This window comes from Nuphar pumila, chromosome 15 (genome assembly GCF_984573655.1).
Source record: "Nuphar pumila chromosome 15, dmNupPumi1.hap1.1, whole genome shotgun sequence".
Classification (NCBI taxonomy): Eukaryota; Viridiplantae; Streptophyta; class Magnoliopsida; order Nymphaeales; family Nymphaeaceae; genus Nuphar; species Nuphar pumila.
The window spans coordinates 42,197,824-42,219,324 of record NC_143263.1 but is presented as its reverse complement, the minus strand read 5'-3'; positions in this window follow the sequence as shown (position 1 = coordinate 42,219,324).

Here is a 21,501-nt window from a genome sequence, read left to right as displayed (position 1 = left end):
AAGGTCAAGGATAAAAAAATCCATATCTGATTAAATAGTGCTTTTCAAATCCCAAACCCGAGTTGACTTATTAACGGGTCAGATCGGTGTCGGGTTGGGTTGATTTTGAAAGGTTTAGAGTGTAGAAATATATTTTTTTCCCCACTTGGAGTGTTGTCACGTGCATTTTTTTACCAGTTGAGATGTATGGTAGTAGGGTTGGATACCCGATTTGGTGCTTCTTTCACTGGGTCGGCCCGATGTGTGAAAATATAAACCAAACCCAGATCCGAACTAAGCCCGGTTTAAAAAGATAAAACCTAACTGGTTAAAAATTAATCCGGGTCTCAATATTTTTGACCAAATCCTGCAATGTAGACCTGGGTCGGGTCGGGTATCCAAAACAAACCCGACCCATTGACAGCCCTTGTGGCCTGTGGGAGCTACAAGTCGATCCGTATCCTGCTGAAACCATGACCTCTGCATTGATTTATTGGGCCTGATTAGAATTTGAATAGCACTCTTTATTGGATCCATATCATCTGACCTGCTCTGATGGAAGAGATCTGAATCTGGTGGAGTCCAGTTTATTTTTGAGACATCTGTTTGATAAGAGGGATCAAGTGCTGGTCTTAAACTGGATCAGGTCCAAAGTTGCAAATTTGGACCTGGACATGATCCCAACTAAAACATGGGTCATGTATAGGTAGTACTGGGTTTAATTAAACCTTTCACGTACTTTCTCTAGGATTGGCGAAGAACTTGAGCTCATGCTAGTTCAAGCCGGCCGGTTATAAGCTGAGATGGTTCTGGATCTGATGCCGAAGGACCACTGGTCCTACTCATGTGCCTAAGTCCAACCATATGAGGCATTGGGCTCGGATGGCCATATGCCAGGATTTATTTTCACGTTCTAGGTTAAGAATTTTGAGACCCAAATTTTAGATCTATGGCCAGGTATGTCAACCGGTCAAATCTGGGGTGGACCCAAATGGGTTGAGATCTGGATCTAACTTTGAGGAGTGTGTGCCGTGTCTGGATCAGGTCCGATCAGTCCTGGCTAATGCAGAACAAGCTTGGGGCCTGGGACCTGATGATAAAAATCAGATAAAGGTTGATTAGATAAAATTCCTATTTTTAAATAAAATTGTGTATAAGAGGTCTGGTTCTTAATCAGGTCCCTCAGTTGGGCGTGAGTCTGGCCCATAACCCTTCCAACTAGATCCAGATCCATTCGATGATTAGATCATGTGAGTCTAACCGATCAGCCCAGAAGACCAACTTTAGTGTGTTCAGCCAGTAGTATTATCCAGTCGTTTCTGGATCTGGTCTGCTAAGACTCAAAGAGATCGAGATCAGGTGCAATCACATTTAGGGCTTGGGTTGTGTTCAGCTCATAAAAAGCTTGTTCACACTTGTGAAATGGGCTCGGCGCACTAGAGCCGATCTTGTAAAACGCTGGGTGAGATTAGCTACAGTACAGTGGGGTGGGTTTTGTGGTTGTAAAAGCTGGGTGAGATTGCTACGGATCCGCTCTATGAGAAAATGAGTGTTCCCTTGAGCTCAGCGTTTATAAGCTTGTTAGCGACTAATAAATATGTGACATATTTCTATCATAAAATATAAAATATAGATCTTCAAAGTGTTTGGCTTGGAAGCAACAAGTTGGAATTCAAGTTTTGTTGCTTTCTTCTAGTGAATCAGTTTGATCTTGATCGAGTAAGCTTAGAGTGTAAATTGTATAAATTTTAACTTTAAAAAAGTTTTTTTGTTAGTAGATGAGTCTGTTTAAACTAGGGACAATTTAAAAAAAAATTCTGCCAGCCTTCTCATATGAAAGTTTTCACGAGAGAGGAGGTAAGTGTAATATCACGTATTTTCATACTTAATCATTTTCAGTTTTTTCAAAAATTTGGCTAAGTATAGAAGAAAAATCATTTGATTCTCGATTTTAGGCCGATGCTTTGGAATCTAGGCTTGGCCCAGCACTACAAGAAAATTGTTAATTAGCGACGGTTTTTTTCCGTCGCTAATTAGCGACAGATTAGCTAGAGATAGAATCTGTCGCTAATTCGCGACGGATTAGCGAGGAAACAACTTTTATCGCTAATCTGTCGCTACTTAGCGACGGATTAGCGACTGCATTTTTTGTTGCTACTTTTTATTACAAGAACACCATTTTAGCGATGGATTTAGAGAGGGAACTTTGTCGTCGCTAATCCGTCGCTAATTAGCGACGACGTAGCGACATAATATATTCCGTCGCTTTTTTGGTATTTTGGTTTAGCGACGGCTTAGCGACGGAAACATTCCGTCGCTAAGCCGTCGCTAAATGTCGCGTAAATCCCTAATCCCATCCCTCTTTCTCTTTTCCCTGTTTCGCTGTATTGCTCCCTCCCGCCGCCTGTCGGCTATCGCCGCCGCTTGCCAGCCGCCGCTCCCCGTCCACCGCTCGCCGGCCGCCGCTCGCCAGCTGCCGCTCCCTGTCAACCTCCCGCCACCGCCCGGCGACGCGCAGGTAATCACTTGCATCTTCTTCTTCTTCTTCTTCTTCTTGTTCTTCACGCTGTACGCCCCTTCCCTGCCGGAAACGCAGGGGGTTTAACCCCCTGCCGTGCTTTCCGGCAGGGGGGGTCGACCCCCTGCCGGAAAGGCATGGGGGGTCGACCCCCTGCCGGAAACGCAGGGGGTCGACCCCCCCTGCCGTAAAGGCACGACAGGGGGTCAACCTCCCATGCCGGAACTGCCTTTCCGGCAGGGGGTTTAACCCCCTTCCCTACCGGAAAGGTAGGGGGTTTAACCCCCTGCCGTGCTTTCCGGCATGGGGGGTTGACCCCCTGCCGGAAAGGCATGGGGGGGTACCCTTCCTGCCGAAAATGCAGGGGGTTAAACCCCCTGCCTTTTCGACAGGGAAGGGGGTTAAACCCCCTGCCGTAAAGGCACGGGGGGTTGACCCCCTGCCGTGCTTTCCGGCAGGGGGTTAAACCCCCTGCCTTTCCGGCAAAGGGTCGACCCCCCGTGCCTTTACGGCAGGGGGTTTAACCCTTTTCCCTGTCGAAAAGGCAGGGGGTTTAACCCCCTGCGTTTCCGGCAGGAAGGGTACCCCCCCATGCCTTTCCGGCAGGGGGTCAACCCCCCATGCCGGAAAGCACGGCAGGGGGTTAAACCCCCTACCTTTCCGGCAGGGAAGGGGGTTAAACCCCCTGCCGGAAAGGCAGTTCCGGCATGGGAGGTTGACCCCCTGCCGTGCCTTTACGGCAGGGGGGGTCGACCCCCTGCGTTTCCGGCAAGAAGAATTCTCAAGCTAGTGAGCAAAATCTTATACTACAAACCTCTATTTAAATGCATTGTAATACTTGATGTGAGTTATATTGCAATACTTGGTGTGAATGATCATAAATTTTATTTGAATGTATTGTAATACTTGATACGAATGATTCGAATGCATTGTAATACTTGATGTGAATGATTTCAATTATCTGAATGTATTATAATTTATGCAATTAACGAATGATTTGAATTAGTGCAATACTTGATGCCAATGATTTGAATTATTTGAATGCATTGCAATGCTTGATGTGAATGACTTGATTGCATTGTAATACTTGATGTGAATTATTTGAATTATCTGAATGTATTATAATTTATGCAATTAACGAATGATTTGAATTAGTGCAATACTTGATGCCAATGATTTGAATTATTTGAATGCATTGCAATGCTTGATGTGAATGACTTGATTGCATTGTAATACTTGATGTGAATTATTTGAATTATCTGAATGTATTATAATTTATGCAATTAACGAATGATTTGAATTAGTGCAATACTTGATGCCAATGATTTGAATTATTTAAATGCATTGCAATGCTTGATGTGAATGACTTGATTGCATTGTAATACTTGATGTAAATTATTTGAATGTATTGTATGACATATGTTATTTGTTAGAATATGGTTCGTGGAGGTTATAGTGGTCGCTCATCCAGTAGTAGCCAGGCTCAACCTTCATCTTCACGGGCTCCTGTGATAGGTATATCATATAACTAATTAGATGCTTGATTAGTTCAAATGCACATTCTGAGAATTTCTAATGTATTTTTTTACAGATGATGTTGCGCCTGTACACGACCCACCTACACCAGTTGATCACAAAAGTCAACAGCCAACACAGGAAACAGGGTCTTCTCAGGCTGGCATAAGAAGACTCATTAGAATAGTGTATATCGATAATCGACCGTAAGTATTTTGTTTTAAATTATTGCATATCTTTTAAATATTTTATATTGATATTTACTGTGTAACAATTCATGTGTAGCACGAGGTTTGAGCCACAAGAAGTAGTACGGGAGATTAGGAATTCACTTCTTCAACATCTACCAGGACCAATTGCTCAATGGAAATAGTACCCAAAGGAGGTGTTAGACAGATTGTGGTCCTCATTCATGGTATACAGTTGTTTCTCATAGTTAATGTGTTTCATATTTAATTTATTTAAGCAATGTCTACTAACTTTCTGAAAATATTTGTAGGCTTCGAATCGCTTCGCAATTACGGTGGAAGAAAATGATGCAAGGAAGGTGTGGCAGAAGGTGGCTGCCAATCAATTTGCAGACATGCTGCACACTATGAAGACTGCAGCAAAAAAAGCATCTGGCGTAGTAGATGATCCATTACTGTGGAAGGGCCATGGTCCTATTACTATCAGGAGAGATTACTGGGATGAAATGTGCGATAAGTGGGCGGGAGATGCATTTAAAAATCGCTCTGCGAAGGCTTCACAAAATCGATCGAAGATGCCCGAAGCCCATCTACACACAGGTGGATCTAAGACATTTGGGAGCCACCTAAAGAAAATGGTAACTCATCAATATATAATATTAATTTTATAAGTATTGTTGCAAATTTGTGTACTAAATCTTTTGTCATTTAACTTCGCAGGAAGCAGAAAAAGGAGGCAGTGTACCATATAAGGATGTGTTTGTAGAAACACATAAACGGAAGACCACGGGAGTCTTCGTATCAGAGAAGGCGAGAACGACAACGGTATGTATTAATTCTATTAATAATCATTGCAATATATATGCAAGTTATCATAATGTTATCATTAATTATTAATGAATACTTTAAACATTATTTTGTAGGAGGCATATAAGCAACAGATGGTAGAGCGATATGGCGAAGACGCTACTCAGCATCCATCATTTGATCCTACAGCATGGGTGACTGCAGCAGATGAACCAAAAAAAGGTCGCGTGTTCGGGTTTGGGAGTAATATGAACACTTCACCAGTTATTGGTTCTTCCAGTTACGGCTCACTGACTTGCGCCGACATAAGCTCCAAGCAGCCGACTATTCTTTCTGGTGATGATGTACGCAAGATCATTAATGAATCACTGAATAACTACTTTCAATACATTGTCGCCCCTTTCTCCGAAATGAGATCAAGGCCGCTGTTCAGGATAGGGGATCTTCGATTCCAGGTCCCTCTCAGGTATAATCACATATTCAGTTTTTTGACTGCCTTAGAGCACATATCAGCATGCTATATTCACATATTCAATTTTTTTTACTGCCTTAGCACACATACGAGCATGATCGAATCACATATATAGTTTTTTGCCTGCCTTAAAGCACATCTGAGCATGGTAGAATCACATATAGAGTTTTTTTAGATGCCTTAGAACACATATGAACATGCTATAATCACATATTCAATTTTTTGACTGCCTTAGAACACATATGAACATGTTATATATCATTTATGATAGAATCACATATAAAATTTTTGGCTTTGCCTGCCTTAGAGCACATATGAGCATGCTATATTCACATATTCAATTTTTTTACTGCCTTAACACACATATGAGCATGATAGAATCACATATATATATATATATATATATATATATATATATATATATATATATATATATATATATATAACTTTTTGTCTGCCTTAGAGCACATATGAGCATGATAGAATCACATATAAATTTTTTTTGACTGCATTATAACACATATGAGCATGCTATAATCACATATTCAGTTTTTTGACTGCCTAAGAACACATATGAGCATATTATAATCACATATTCAGTTTTTTGACTGCCTTAGCACACATATGAGCATGCTATAATAACATATAGAGTTTTTTGACTGCCTTAGAACATATATGAACATGTTATATATCATTTATGATAGAATCACATATAAATTTTTTGGCTTTGCCTGCCTTAGAGCACATATGAGCATGCTATATTCACATATTCAATTTTTTTACTGCGTTAGCACACATACGAGCATGATTGAATCACATATATAGTTTTTTGCCTGCCTTAAAGCACATCTGAGCATGGTAGAATCACATATAGAGTTTTTTTAGATGCCTTAGAACACATATGAACATGCTATAATCACATATTCAATTTTTTGACTGCCTTAGAGCACATATGAGCATGATAGAATCACATATAGAGTTTTTTTATTGCCTTAGATCACACATGAGCACATGATAGAATCACATATAGTGTGTAATTTATTTCATTATATTTTGTTTATCAATACTGACTGTTATTTTCTTGTGTAGGCTGCTAGCGATAATCAGGGTAGTGGAGCTGAAGGGACATATAAAGACAATGAACAAGAAGACGCACAAAATCTTGGCGATGATTAGAGGATTGTGTTAAAGAAGTTCTATTTTTTTTATTTTTCTTAATTGTAATTGTTGAATTGTAAATAATTAAACTTCTTAATTTTAAGGTGGAACGATTAATTGTTGTAGATTCTTGTTATATGAATTTTTTTGTGTGGTTTGTTTTTTATTTATAGAAAATATAAATTGTACAGGAAATAGAAATTGTACAGTTCTCGGTAATTAATTTTCAAATAATTTTTTTTTAATTTTTTTTCATGTTTGCGACGGATTAGCGACAGAACCATCCGTCGCTATTCATATTAATCTAGCGACGGCATAGCAACGGAAGTAAATCCGTCGCCAAGCCGTGGTCGTCGTTTAGTACCGGCGGATTGGCGACGGAATATAGCGCTCGTTATTCCGTCGCAATTAGCGACGGACCTGGCGACGGAATTATTCCGTCGCCAGTTAGCGTCGAAATATTCGCGACGTAAGCATATTGTCGCCTCGTTGTCGCTAATCCGTCGCTAACCATGTTAGCGACGGATTAGCGACGGAATGTGGTCGTCGCTAATCTACTGCTTTGTTGTAGTGCAGGTCTCATTGTCAAGGCCTAAACAAGCCAATCAAAACATGAGAAAAAGTTTTATTTTTTACTTTAAATTCAAGCAGAATTTGGGTTATTTTCAGACGAATTTTAGAATCAAAATCTGAGTTATATATCGTTGGTTGCATCTCAAAATTCTGAGCGTAACAATATTTTATTTTCTTTGATTCGAGCTACAGTTGGCCCAAAAATCTTATTTTTTCAAAAATTAAGCACTTTGTCGGTTCAAATACGGATTTGGATCGGACGAGATTTGAATCAGATCAGATCCAATGGATTTGATCCAAATTAATATGAATTTAAACTCTATCCAAGACCCATATTAATTTAGATTTGATCAAGCTCAAGACCCATTTGGTTTTGTGAGATAAATTTAGATCTTAGATCCGAATCCAGATCTAAATCCATGCCCAATGATTTTTTCAACTTTAAATTCATTAAAAACCTTTAAATTGGGGTTTATTAATGTTAAAAAGCATCTTAAGTTAATTTGATAATTTTTGGAAGCTTTTAAAAATTTATTTAATATTTAACCTTATATAATTAATTAAGTAATTTAATGTAATTTCAAAATTTTATTTTTATACTTGTTTAGGACTCTAAATAGAGCCCTTAAACCCATGTAAAATCACTTAAGCAGTGTCCTAGTTCAAAAAAATAACTTTTGAAAGCTTATAAGTATTTATTTATTAATAAATAAATAAATAAATAATTTTAATTCATTTCAAGATTTATTTTTTTAGGATGTTTAGGACTCTTTATAGAGCTCTTGTTCATGCTTTAAAAGCTTTAAGAAAGACTTTTAAAAACACTTAACTTTGAAAAGTCAACACTTGAAGAGTTTCAAAAAATTTAGGAAAGTGGGTAAGAGAGAAGAGAGTTCTAGCTAGGGCTACACTCTCTTCTCCAGCCCATCTAGAGTAGGGGTGGCAATCAGGTCGGGTTGGCAGGTTGGCGTGACAGCATACCTCAACCCGAACCCAACCCGTTTATTAAACGGGTCGGCTGTGGCAAACACGAACCCGACCCGTTTAATAAACGGGTAACCCGACACGACCCGCCAACCCATTTAATAAATGGGTTGGGTCGGGTAAACGGGTTTTCAGGTTCGAGGGTCAGGTTGGCGGGTTGACAGATCGGGTTGTCAGGTAGGCAGGTTGGCGGGTCGGGTTGACAGGTTGACGGGTCGGGTTGGCGGTCGGGTTGGGGGGTTGATGGGTCGGGCAGACGGGTTGGCGGGTTGACCCACCCGCCTAACCCGTTTATTAAACGGGTCAGCCGGGTTGGCGGGTTGGCATACCCCCAACCCGAACCTGACCTGTTTAATAAACGGGTTACATGGGTCGACCCGTTTATTAAACGGGTTGGCTTAAGCCCAACCCGAACCCGCGTAAGAGGCGGGTTGGCGGGTCGGGTCAGAAATTGCCACCCCTAATCTAGAGATCTATGAATAGATCAAAAAGAAAGAAAGGAAGAGAGAGAAGGAGAGAAAGATGAAGAAGAAGGAGGTTCCCTCTTCAATCATTCATCATTTTTCACTATTATTTTTGTTTCTTTTTTTATCTATGATAAAGGTACAGGTTTCTCTCTTGTTTCAAATAAGAAAAAAACATGAATTTGCATTCCATGCAATGTTTTGATAAAAATACATGGAAAATGAGTAAATCTAGATATTTACTCCATTAAGGTTTTGATTTCTCTCTTTTTTAAAGTTTATTTATGGGAAACATTTATATTTTTGTACTTGATATTGTAGATTCCTAAATTAGGACAGATTGGCCATGCGCGAATCTGGTCCAGAGTTAGGATAGGTAAAATCTTGAAACCGGATGTAAAATGAAATAAGCATATGCATGTATCCATAAGAGTGAATGTGTTCGTACATGCATTCCTAATTGAAAATCTGCATAAACAACATTATTGGTTTATGAATCTATGCAAATCTGAATATGCTTATATTATTGAGACTGAATACGCATATAAATGCATACTTGAAATATGAAATTGTGTATGCATGCATAACTGTATGAAAATATGCCTATTCATGCATACGTGAGATGTGAAAAATTGCTTATACATGCAGCCTGAACTTGAGTATGCATATGCATGCATAATAAAAAACAAACGTGTATATTTTCACATGTTTAAAAATTTTCAAAGAAAGGTGTACATGTATGCATTGAAAGTACGCAACAGTACCAAATGCCAATAACAGATGGCACCAAATATGGTACCCTGCCCATATCAAAGTAGTGAGGTGACTAGTCTATAGAATATGTGGAAAGGATATATCCCTTTTCTTTTCATTTTTCACGATGAAGAGCCTAAATAGATGGTTAACCAATATGGCAACCTTATAACTAAATCTAAGAAAGAAAGAAAAGGAAACAAAGAATTGGTCTCCTTACATGATTTATAAAGCCAAAGTGTACTAGATTGCTTAATTGACTTTCTCTTATCCAGCCATTCCATTTCAACCATATATGTCTTCAACTAATAGTCCATTTATGCAAAACTACACAAAGAACTTCAAAACTTCATGTGAAAGAATTCCACAGGTCAATCCCTTTATCAAAGTTGCTAATTTTTTAACTTAGACCCTCATGCATGGCATACTTACTACCTACTCCTACATCATGTAATTAAGACCCACTACATACGGCTCATCATCTTACCATGATGAAAAAAAAAATCATAACCATTGTCATTGACCTCCTCAAACCTCTGCATTCAATGAACCACTTTATGATGCCTATGACAGCCCACCAAACTTACTCTCATATAAGAACAACATCTAAAATGGAATCTCACACTACTACAATTTTTTTAAAGCTCCACTCCCTCCTATAAACCCCATAAAGGTTCACCGAACAATTAACTATTTTAACTCTTCAACATTTTTATTGATTCTAAACAAGAAAAATATATAGATGAACTTGACATGCTTAAAGCAGCAACAAAACATCATAAAGTTATCTGGCTCGAGATATGTAAACTAGATTTGTCACAGGACCGTTAGGCTGATTCGTTCATATATTAACTTGATTAGAGTTTAATGCTACTTGAGGTTCGCTTGAGTTAGACTTATTATAAACTCTGGAAATCAGTTGGCAGTGTCATATGTTGTCAAAGCCCAGCTCTTTTCATGGTGCAAATTGCATGTGATGTGCTTAATCGTAACATCATATTTTATATTCAGAATGAATTGCATGTTAGGACCAGCCATGCGACTAACGACATGCAAAATATATTTGTCCTAAAGGTTCTCAAGCTAACTTTTATGTAAAAGGAGTAGAATATAAGTATGGGTTCCTATACACATTATTTATCTAAGTGGTAACATCGTGGGTGCTGATTTAAAAAAAAAATAGAAAAGGAAGATTTTTAAAAGGACTTGGTTTATATATGTTCACCAATTTTGTTGAGTGTGTTGGACTTAATCCGATGCATGCAAAAGATTTTTTTTGGTCACATGTTTGAAATTGGTTATGTTGCATGTTCTTAGTGGTGTTACATATTGTTTTATGAACATGAGCATATTAGAATCTAGGTGTTATTGTACGATAATAATTGTATGCATGCTCATATGTTAAATTGAATTGGTTCATGAATAGAAGCATGCATTTGGCATGATTATGTGAACGCATGCATTTGGCATGATTATGTGAACGCATGCATTTGAATAAAGAATACATGCATATGAATTTTATGAGTTAAAGTGTTAATTTAAGGTTGTTCTCTTATGCATGGGCATATGTGAAATTGACATGTTGCATGTAAATAATTGCATGAGTATTCACATGCTTTAATTCAAAGGATCCATGAATGAAAGCATGCATTTGACATGAATACATGTATCAAATGAAATCATACATTGGACATGAATATGCGTATTGAATAAAAGCATACATTTAACCTGGATATGTGTGAACACGTGCATATGCATATGAATTTTATTGTTTCACGCACATCTCTGAAATTACATGTATGAGTGTGTATTGAAAATCACGTGAAAGGAATGCATAGTGGCATATGATTTATGATTTTTGCATATGAATGTATCGATGATCAAAATGGATCATCCTATGTTGTGTGAGCCTTGAGCATGTGTTGCTCTATATTTTAGTTGTTATATGCATTACAAAAATTAATGTGATATTATTGTTCTTATTGCACTATTCTATGTTACCACGAGCTGTGGTCCCGTGAAGTGTTTCGCATGTTGATTTGCAAGCTTATGTTATTAATTCTGCATGTTGAATTACAAATTAAAGAAGATAAATTAATAATAAGATAAAATAAATTAAAGAACAGTGTAATCTACGTTTTCTTGATGATTTTTTGATAGTGTGAGAATCTTGGACATTATAGTTTTGAGGAACCGTGATGATACTAATTAAAACTTCGCATGCGTTATTGTTGCCCATAAACCTGATATTGAGGTTTTTCTCCTGACCATGGTTTTAGAGAAAGTCTGCCACTTTGCCTGGGGTGGTGTATAGACACAACTATTTTTGGTATACAAGAAAGTGACACTTGTGGATGTTGATGTCCCTTGTATCCCGACATTAGATATTGATTTTTAATATTCCGATGGATGGTGGTATTTCTTGATATCGATTGAAGGCTAAGTTTGAAACTCAGTAATAAAATAAACTTGTGTGCTAAGTTACCTTAGAAACCTTACTTGACCTTAGGAATTTTTACTCGTTTGAATATCTGTGGGCAACGTCAAGTAAAAAGAGAAACTTAAATTATGTGCATTTAATAGGGACATGCATATGAAAAGAAAACTCTAATAAAATATAATAATTTATTCATATATTACACTGAAATCATGTATATTCCTGATATGCATTAGATTATGTATATTTACTTATTTCTTTAATTTTGATATATTGGTGAATGTATGATCTTTGTTTTCTAATGCATGCTAAATGTTTGTATTGCTTAATTTGCGATCTTTGTTGTTTATTAATTATCCTTCATGCTTAATAATTATTCTCTATTGCACGAATGATTAATTGAATTATGAAATTATCATAATTGCATTTCTCTAAAATATTATATGAATTTTATTTATGTTATTTTTACTTATTTTTTTTATTAGAGAAATTCATACGCATGATTCGTTGGATTCTGACACCTCTACTTTTGTGTTTTTCATAGCCTCAGATACCTAGTGGGGCGACATGCTTTTGAAAGAAGTTACGCGGGGACTACATGTTTGTTTGATAGATTCTTTTGAACAACGTGACTCTTCTTTTTACTTTATTTACATTTTATTTACTAATGTTTCAAACTATATGCATTTGAATAAATAAAGTTTGGTTTAGTTTGATATGAAAGATGAGTATAAGATCCCTTGTGGTGGTAGTTGTGTTTAACTGTAAGGCTTTAGGTCTCTGAAAATGTTTTCGCACTTGAAATTTTTTTTTTTTTTTTATGGTTACGAGTTGGGGTCATTACAGTAAGCGAGAATTTAAAAAGTAAAAAGTGACAAGTGATGATAAAAACTGAGATCCTATTGTATTAGCATAACACTTTCTCATAATAATGATTTGATGTTTATTTCATGGTAAAAATGTCAACTCAACACTTTTAGTATGGGTATTGGCCCTCAATCATTGGGCCAACGATTCAGCTGTATTTACCAATATCAATACTCAAGTGAATCGTTTCGTATTAGTAAAAAATAATACAAAATATTATAAAATCATTAAAATAATAATAAAATAGCAATAAAAAATTATTTTTTAGTATTTTTTGCATTTGTTAAACAATAGCCTACTCAGGGGTGAAGCTTATCGATTTTCTGTCAATACAATGTGTATCAGCCAATACAAGCCTACACTGATAACATTGCTTTACCAAACAAATTACATGAAACAAACCAGGCCTGAACTTTCCCAACTTACTGATCGAGGTTGTGCCCCCTTTACCAGCTAATAGATGGGTTCTGTCGTTTTGATAAAGAGTAATGCTAAGCGGTATCGACTCCCACGTACTATAAATCATGGTTGTAGGTTGTATCTTCTCAATTAAACATTATGAATGTCCTCAACATAGTTTATTAACATAGTTTATTTGATAAGAATCATGCATTGGATCATTTTTTTTGGCAATATAAATAGGTTTGTTTTAGTCATAAAAATGTGATACATTATGTTGACTTTTAAAGGTCATAAAATGTATACATATACTATAATTACATGATCCAAAACTTGCTTTCTACTAAATAATGTTGGTCAACTAAAAAAGTTTAAATTTTTTGACAATCTAAAGCTTCTATTAGGTGGAAGTACTTCAAGAGCACCTTATCATTACTATTATATATATATATATATATATATATATATATATATATATATATATATATATATATATATATATATATATGAGATCTTATAACCTCCTGAAAACAAATTTTACTTTTAAATGATATCTTAATTCACAAATGTATTTAGAAAATAAAGTTATGAGCTTCTGCTGCCAGGTGTATGCCCTAAAGCTTCTACTTCTAACAATAAAATCTCCCACTTTTTGCGTTGGATCTAGGGGTGCCAACGGGCCTGGTTTACTTGGACCCGACACGAACCAAACCATATGGGATCCAGGTATGGTGATAAATAAAAAGACCCGATTAAGACTCAGGTTTGAACCCAAAAGTCTGATTAATACATGGACTCGGGTATAGTTTGTGAAATTTTGTACCAGATCTGGACCCGACCCAAGTTTCGATTTGGACCCCCAATTTTTCAATGTAAAAAATGATAAAAAATATGGTTTTATGGGGTATGGTCCGGGTTTGGTACATGTAGTTCTTATCAGGTCCAGATATGGTTTTTCTTATAGTGAACCCAATTAGGCCTGCATCTAGACCCGATACTATAGCCGAAAATCTGGTTCAGGTCTGGTTCCACCTGGGTCTGAACCAAACCCCATCAGTTGACACCCTTAGTTGAATCCGATCATACCTGTGATTTAGCACATCTGTCAGCAAAACGTGATGACAACTTGACTTTTGAGTTCTATACTCGGCCAAATGGATACATTAGACCCTCATCTCCATTTTAAATTTTCTTTTCATCACTTTATAAGTTTCTTTCAAGCGTTACCTACAACAGTCTACAACCAATACACAACCTCAAATTATGTCAAATAGATACCATCATGCCAAAAAGGATCCTATCTCTTTGTTAATTCTAGCCGTCTAATTGATGGATTTGGATGGTGGGGATTAGTTCACATCCAAGTGAGAACATGGACTAATCCTAACCGTTGGTTGGATAGCTAAGATTGAAATATAGGATGGATCTTATAGTATGTCAAATGATAAGATCCATTCTTTCATTGTGCTGGCAAATACTGCAGATTCTTTGCTGCTACAAAGATGCTTGTCATTGCCTTGACCCGGGAGATCTATATAGGAAACCTTGGCCTCCCATGACAGCTAAAAATCCTCAAGAGGGGGCTAATAGTTTCCGGAAGCCACATTCTTGGCATCCTCATCTAGGAGAGAGAGAGAGAGAGAGAGAGAGAGAGAGAGAGCCGAAAGTAATTCAACATTACCACTCATGAAGATCAACAAAATGTTGAACCCATGAACTGAACAAGAACAAAAGCCAAAACAAATAAAGAAAGCACAAGAGAAAAGAACATTAGACAGATAAAATGGGCTCACGCCATAGCCGCGTGCCCAGATTGTGACAAAGGATAGGTAGCATCAGCAGGAGGGAGTGGAAGATCACTAAGATGCATACGCAAGATCGCATAAACATCTACCAAAATTTTATGCACCAGGTTTTGAATGTTAACTTGAATATGACGAAAATGAGCATCGTTACGCGCCATCCAAACAAACCACCAAGAGGTAAGCAACCACGTCCGCCAGATGAACCTCCACCTCTTGCTGCGCCTAATACAAACCGGCCCCAAGATCAGATCTAGCGCAAAGGACTCCTCCTTAACAAATACTTCCGGATGCCTCCAGGTCCTACTAAAGATTTCTATAAATATTGGGCAAGACCAGAACAAGTGAAACGTAGATTCTTCTGCAGCTTGACAAAGCACGCACCAACTCGGGAGTTGAATGCCCCACTTCTTTAAATTACTGTGGGTCTGGATCATATCGTGCAAAATTAACCAAGCCAGGACTCGCGAACGGGGGGAAGGACCCTTCGCCCAAAGCACATCCTCGGGCAGCCAATCAGCCCCTGGCGATAGCAACGATCTATAGACTTTTTTGGTGAGAAACTCTCCGCTTGGTGCCAACGCCCACTGCAACCACTGACCAAAATTTTCGGAGACCTCAAAATGGTCTCTAAAGCAGGCTAAAGCCCTCAACCACGATTTACGCAAGTGCGAGAGCGCCAAACCTCGGGTTCCCAGACGAACCAGAATAAGAGTTGGATCCCCATATTTAGCAAGAAGAAAACTAGCACAAGGGTTATCCGGTTGGTGGGCCAACCAACATTGCTTGGCGACAAGAACAATGCTTCGCAGTCTGGGCACCGGGATGCCTAAACCACCCATACGCCGAGGTAGAACCACCGAACGCCAACCAATCAAGTGACGCTTACCTGTGAGTTTACACCCAGACCAAAGAAAGCCTGCCAGCAAGCACGTCAGCTGCTTCTCTACTCCCACAGGCATCACAAACAGAGACATGAAAAATTCTGGAATAGTTGAAAGAACATGTCTAACTAAGGTTAGACGTCCAGCGCTAGAGAGATAAGACGACTGCCATGAAAGCAATTTGCGCTTCACTTTTTGAAGCGTCGGAGCCCAAGCCGCTGAAGATAGAGGCTTCACTTGTAACGGCAAGCCAAGGTACATAATAGGCAAGTCAGAAGTAGTGCAATTAAAAATTCTCTTTCCAGCTGCAAGCATATTGGCATTAACATTGAACATGGTAATAGAGCATTTGGTCTCATTTAGAGAAAGCCCAGACATGGAGAGAAAGAACTGAATGATAAGCTTGAACCTGAGCATCTGTTGAACATTTGCACGACCAAAAATGATCATATCATCAGCATAAGTAAGAATATGACCCGGGAAGTCGGAAACCTGCAAAGGATCAATGAAACCCGATACAACAGCCCGCTTAAGCAAGACCACAAGACCCTCAGCAACTGCATTGAACAACAAAGGTGATAGGGGGCACCCTTGCAGCAAACCCCGCCCTAGCTTGAACTGGTCTCCTCTAATACCATTGATATTTAACATGGCCTGGGCATTTGAAACCAGCTCTCTCACCCAACCAGAAAAGCGACGACCAATACCGAAATTTGCTAACATTTGAAATAAGAATGGCCAATGCACAGAGTCAAAAGCTTTATGAAAGTCTAATTTAAGGACAAAGTAAGGTTGACCGCTATGCTGCAAGGAATGGACCACCTCGGACACCATGATGAACGAGTGTTGGACCCTCTTATTACGGATAAAGGCGAACTGAGAGTCTGAAAAAATCTGGTTAGCCACCGATTTCAACCTATTCGCCAAAACTTTGGCAAACATCCGATAGAGAGCACTCATAACTGAGATAGGTCGGAATCGAGAAATATCATTGGCCTCATCATCTTTCGGAATGAGCGAAATAATAGCAACATGCAAATGATAAGGCAGTCTGGAGTTACGATGAAACTCATCGAACATACTCACCACGTCTGATTTAACACAGTCCCAAAAGATTCTAAAAAAGTCTACATGAAACCCGTCAATGCCAGGCGCTTTCCAACCCGACAGATCCTTAATGGCCGAAAAAATCTCATCTTCAGAGAACCTTCTTTGCATATATCTGGCTTGCTCAAGCTGAATTGAGCCAACTAGGAAATTACCAAAGACACCCTCCGCAGTTAACGAAGCAGAATATAAGTCCTTAAAGTATAGCGAGACTGCCGGATTAACGTGCTGATTGAGATAAGAAACACCCTCAATGGAGATAGAAGGAACAACCTTCCTCCTATGACGATGGGAAGCATATGAGTGAAAAAATTTAGTGTTGCCATCACCAGCCGCAAGCCATTTCACCCTAGACCTTTGCTTCCAACGAATTTCCTCTTTGATCTTCCAGTTTTTCAAGAGCATGGTTAATTCTAAGGACCTGGCCTGAAGATTGTGAAGTTGCAAATCAGAAAGAGAGTCAGGAGAAGACATAGACTGATACAACTCAGAAATCTCTTGATCCCATGCGGCTATTTGCTGAAATTTCTCCACCTTACGACTATGAAGCCAAGCTTTGATATCCTTAGATAGACAAGAAAGCTTATTTTGAACATGTAGCGCGGTCCAATGCACATCAACAGTTTTGTTCCAAGAATTAGTAACAACCGTGAGAAAATCTGGCTCCTGAAGCCACCATTCTTCAAACGCAAAGCTCCTAGTGGGTTGAAAGTCATCTCCCCAATGAGTGATGATCTGCCCATGATCCGAGATAGAGGGAGCAAACAACACACACTTAACGTCGGGAATGAGGTCCAATAAATTAGGTGTGACAAAGACCCTATCAAGGACCCTACAGCACGGATGGGACCGCATATTCGACCAAGAGAAGCGCTCTCCGGTTAAAGGAATAGGGTAGAGAAAATGACGGTGAACAAAGTCTTGGAAACCTCGCATAGAGGGATTGGGAATTACGAGGTTATTAAAGTCATGGATAGATAACAAACAATTGAAATCCCCCATAAGAAGGTGACAATCCGCGCTGGAAACGACAACCCTATCCAAATCATCCCAAAAAGCGGGCCTCATGGCGGCGAGATTACGACCATAAACAACAGAAACCACTACTCTTCTATCAACTGCCTGCAAATTGAAAGCAACAGACAAAGAGAAAAGACCCACATCCAGCTGTGATAAATTTAAAGACTGCTTTCCCAAGATAAGGATACCGCCTGCATGATTTACCGCTGGCTTATAGAAATAGTCAGCTCCCTGCCAGATGCTAGAAACGACCACGAGCGAGATGACCTCCATTTTAGTTTCACATAAAGCAAGAAGGTCGGGCTTTTGCTCCCTAACCCAATTAGCCAGAAACAGGCGTTTAGTGGGACAATTTAAGCCCCTAACATTCCAACAAACAGTCTTCATGGAACAAAATCTGGAAAAACCCGTGGTTGGTGGCACCGAAATGACCTTCTTGGGGATCTAGCATCGGTAGCCGAAACAATTAACGAAGACCTCCTTCTTCGCTGACCACCAGCACTGACAGACGACCTCAAGTGACCATCAAAAATGCCCAACTGCTCGCAATCTGCTCCACCAGAGTTGCAGAGAGAGTCCCCAATAATCGCAGAAATATCTGAAATCGTAGAATCCATATCAACAGCTATCGCTTGCAGCTATGAAGATGAGAGAGAGATATCCAGCAACTTAGCTGCATCGACAACTGTGACACCCAGGGGTTGTGGACTAGGATGTTGCTGACCCTGTGCTGGACTAATGAAGGAGACCGCGTCTGGCGGAATACCAAAAGATTTGGTAGAAGAAAAATCCTCAGAGACATAATGCGATACAGGGAAAGGACGAGGAACCGAGGAGCCAAGCACCATGCATCTGATTGCCATGTTGGTTCTAACATTAAACGCAATAAGATTGATAACCAGATAGTCATAGCGTCTGGAGGGAAAAATAATAAGGGACGATAGCAAATTCGTCCTTTGTCCATCATGCGCAAGCCTGCCCAACCGCGCCTCCAAGCTGAAATGGCAATTGGTACAAAGAGAAGCAGATACCAGGCCCCGAGCTTGAGAAAAAGCTGATGACTGAACTCTATTAGAGAAAGCATTGCTATCATGGTCAAATATTTGTGGGCTCACCCTAGACAAAGCTCGTGATGACGAGGATGGCAAAAAATTTCTCTGCTTCCCACGAGCATACCTAACCAACCGTGCCATCAGTCCGCCACGAGAATTAGCGCTAAAAGAATCAGACGTCGAGCTCTGAGCATTATAAATAGTGAGCGGCAAATCTCCAAGAGATGAAGCATTGATGGCAGACCCAAATTTTTTGGGGCCCACCCCTGGCAGAACTTGCAAAGGTTGGGAGATGCCATCAAAAGCTGGCGAAGAGTCTAACATAGATGGAGCAATAGACAGAAAAGATAGCCCAAAGTGCTGCGGCTCAACTGGGACCCAGATAGACCCAATCTTGACAGCATTGAATGAAATCGCCGGGTTGTGGAGATTGCCAATCTGCACCCATGGCGAGAAGCATAATTTTTGGGAAGGCCGTTCAAGATTCCGATTTGCCGGATGACGCACCACCCCAGAAAAATCTTTAGAGACTAGATTCATCCCCGATGAATGAGAATGAGAGGGGTTAGATCGTCTTCGCTTCCAGACTGGGTGCCGACGAGAGAGAAAAGATAAACCGCACTTATGACAATCACAACGTTTATGGAAATTCAAAGAAAAACAATTAGCACACCACCAATCCCTCGGCCTGGCACGACTCAACTGAGATCTATAACGAATAGCATGGAAGGAGCTTTGCCAAGTAGATGAGACCTGCTTCCATCCTCGATCAGCAACCCATTCTGGAAGCTCACGAATGAAGAAAGGAGAAACAAGCAAAGCCTTAACAGAGCACGCTTCGAGAGGCTCCCGTCTAATAGCTCGCAGGAAAAACCTAATGTCTGAAATACGAAGAGAGCCCACATCTAGGCATGATCGGAGGGACTCCGAAAACTTAGAGAAGAACCAACGATTGAGTCTGAAAGGCAAGACGACATCCAATCCCCATCGGCGAAGCACAAAAGCTGCACCCCAGTCGTTCGCTGCTTCCTTGATGAAATGTAGGGCTCGCTGGTTGACCCTCAATGGGAGATCGGGAGCAAGTCCCCAAAAACGGCTAGACGAGGGGCGCATAACCGAAAGACGAAAGGCACCGATGAAGGAGCCTACGAAACTCTGAAAAAGGAAATAAACAAGATAGAGGCACACCTGCGAGGGTCGGGGGCTCCGGTGGTGATCGGCACGACCAACCAACGCAGCACAAGATAGGGCAACCTCCGTTCGAGCCTGCAGCGTTCGACGAAACTGGAAAACCACCGGAGGCAAACGTCGGCAGTTCCTGGGCTCAGAATGGCAGCATCGGCTTTCCCTTCGGCACCGGAGAGAAGAGAGAAAAATGAAACCGTGGCTCCCACGGGTTATGCAGCAATAGGCACCGCGCTGCTCGCCAAACCCAAAACTGGAGGAAGGCTGAAGCGGCTGGATGCGAGGCTACACGGCTCAAGCAAACACGAGCTCCCACCGAGAGGAACGACTTGGGTTTGAGAAGAAAAGGAAAACAGTGGGGTCGCCGAAATGGAGGCAGTGGTGGTGCATCGTCAGTGGAAAAAAATCAGGGGAAGAACAAGACATCGTGAGCCGAGGGAGGCAGCTCAGGCATGGTGGATGTCGGGCGTCGCCGAGTTGGTGTCAGCAGCAAACAGAAAATGGAGCGGAGTTGGGGTTGTCGGCTGGTGGCTGCTGCTCAGGGCGGCCGTGCACAGGGAGATGATTCCACCGTCAGGACTAGTCAGCAACGGCTACATCAGAAGGGTTCAGCCATCTCCAAGGAAAGAGGGGATTAAGAGTCGAAAGACGGAAAGAGGGGACTCGCTCGCCATATGGTGGCCATCCTCCACTAGGGATCAGTGTTTCGGCGGAAGGGTTCGTCGGACCGACGGGGGAGTGAGGCGGCAAAGAATGTGGTGGCGGGCGGTGGTCGGATGGGATGGCTGGAGAACAAATCTAAAGAGGGGGAGTGTGGTGGCACCGGAAACAGGGAAAGAAAAAACAAAACAAAGAGAGTTAGGTGCCGCCGGCCTGTTGGCGGCCGACGGGGGAGTGAGGTGGCACCGGTCGGATAATCACCGGCGGTGGTAGCCGATGGCGGGAGGAGGAGACGGGTGAGGGGGGAAGAATGTGGTGTCGTGTGAGGGTTTCCGAGCAAAGAGAGAGTCACACCCACGAAATCAAAAGAGAGGTAGAGCAGGCTAGAAAGGGGATACGACATAGCAGATTTTCATTTTCATCTTTATGCAGTGGGCAACGACAGTGGATTAGGTGAATCCCGGTGATAGGTGGGGGATGGAGCAAGCACGCAACAGAGAGATATGGTCGCAGATCTCCGGCAAGTTGGGGGAAGGGTCTCCGGCAGCGTAGATTTGTCAAGAGAGAGAGAGAGAGAGAGAGAGAGAGAGAGAGAGAGAGAGAGAGAGAGAGAGAGAGAGAGACGACACCTGAAATAGGGCATGGGACTCTGGTCGCCGGGAAGGATTATCCGCGAC